Genomic DNA, 1,867 nt, shown 5'->3' on the forward strand with positions numbered 1-1,867 from the left:
TCACGTGATCTCGATGACGCAACAGTTCTATAGCAAGTTCCTATTTACGCACCTTTGCTGTTAATACCTATCTGTCTAGATACCTATTTATTCGTCCATTCCCTATAACCCTTCGGTGAAATAGCATTAAATTTAGGGACTTACATCGCTAAAATCCGGGCTTCGATTCTCCACGGCGGACACAGCAGTTCGCCTAATGTGGCTTTGCTCTAAAGACAGACATTCCCTTTACGTATATTATTGAAGTACTGATTAATACATATGTATAGGTGGCGTAGTTAACATAAATTAAATTGTTTTCATATATTCACACTCGCATCACTAACTATAAATGGCTTATTCCTTCTGTCAATCTGCCGAGAACGTTTTTATGCTCCTTTTTTTGATAACAAAACTATGACTAGGCCAACTATGGTGTTTATGTTGAATGCTCAATATTCATGTTGATTTGTCAGAAAGGTTTGTTTTTTATTATTTATATTTTTATAACTTCAGTGATATAACAGCAAAATAGTTTAATTCAGAGGTTTTATAATACTGAGTTGTAGCCAAAAGCAAAATAAAATTTACCAAGTAGCGTTTCAACTAAGCCTTACGTTACGTTTAGGTATTAGGCCTAATACTTATATCAGACTAAAAATAGGCCTACTATTACTAACGTTATATAGTCAGTTCTAAAAAGTTTTAAGTGTTGAATAAATGTAAATTAATATTCGTTTGGTATTTTAACATATATATATTATCTACATGGCCTTAAAACATAAAGAAAAATAAACGTTTATTACAACCAAATATCTTTTATCTTTTGTACGGTCGAAAGAGTTGAAAATTTGTGTCGGAATGTCTACACTATGTTTTTTACTTTCTGACCTAGAATACAGTGAAAAGGCTCAAGAATGTTATTTAGCTCTCTTTCAGAGGGCATACACGATAACATTTTATTTTTCTGTGTAGTTTTTACTAAAAATTTGGTGACTATAGAATTACTTCGAGACTGATGAAATACGTGAAGAGTAGACATATTCTAGAGGTACAGACAAATTAGTTTTAGTTAAATTCTATAATTTTCGTTAATTATTCAACAATGATTCTCCGTCATTTTTGTTTGTCTCTTTATACTAATATATAACAAATAACATGTCCTTAGAAAGTACGTATAACCGATATTTAACAACCTGGATGCATATTTAGCAAAATATTTTTTATAATTTTAACAAAAATCAATCTCTTTTTTTTTAATTCGCTCATTTCGTACATTCACACACACACACACACACACAAACGTTCCCAATCTCTTTATGCTCCTGCTTCGTTAAATACTACTGCAAAAAACAAACCGAACATCGGAATAAACATAATAAAACTGAAGGTTTTCTTTCCTAGGCCTCCATGTTTTTAAATTCCGACATAACCCAGAATTATTCTAAAAACTAACAATCTATCCATACCCCCTCTCTCTCTTTTTTTTGCCCACCAGTTTCTTTATTAATTCTTTTTCTCTTTTTATTCACACAATAGAAATATTAGCCATCCAGGTTTGACGACTACACCCCAGATTAGCTTATCGCTGGTTCATTCAGCCAGTACCCCTGTCGACATGAATACCTCTAATCTAAAACTGACGTGTTACCAGAAAGAAATGAATATAAAAAAAGAAACAAATGCTTTTCAAATAATAGTCGTGAATACTCTGTGTAAACCCACGTGCTCTGCTTTTGTACACGGTAATTCCAACGTTATAAAACTATCGTGTTTTATCGATCGATCACTTAGCGACACTTTTCTAAATGTTGTACACTTGATAAAAAGAAATAATACGCAATACAGTTTTCTTGAATACTTGTACATCAGAGAGAGAGAGAGAAAA

The sequence above is a fragment of the Limulus polyphemus genome, unplaced genomic scaffold, assembly GCF_000517525.1.
Source record: "Limulus polyphemus unplaced genomic scaffold, Limulus_polyphemus-2.1.2 Scaffold4948, whole genome shotgun sequence".
Lineage (NCBI taxonomy): Eukaryota > Metazoa > Arthropoda > Merostomata > Xiphosura > Limulidae > Limulus > Limulus polyphemus.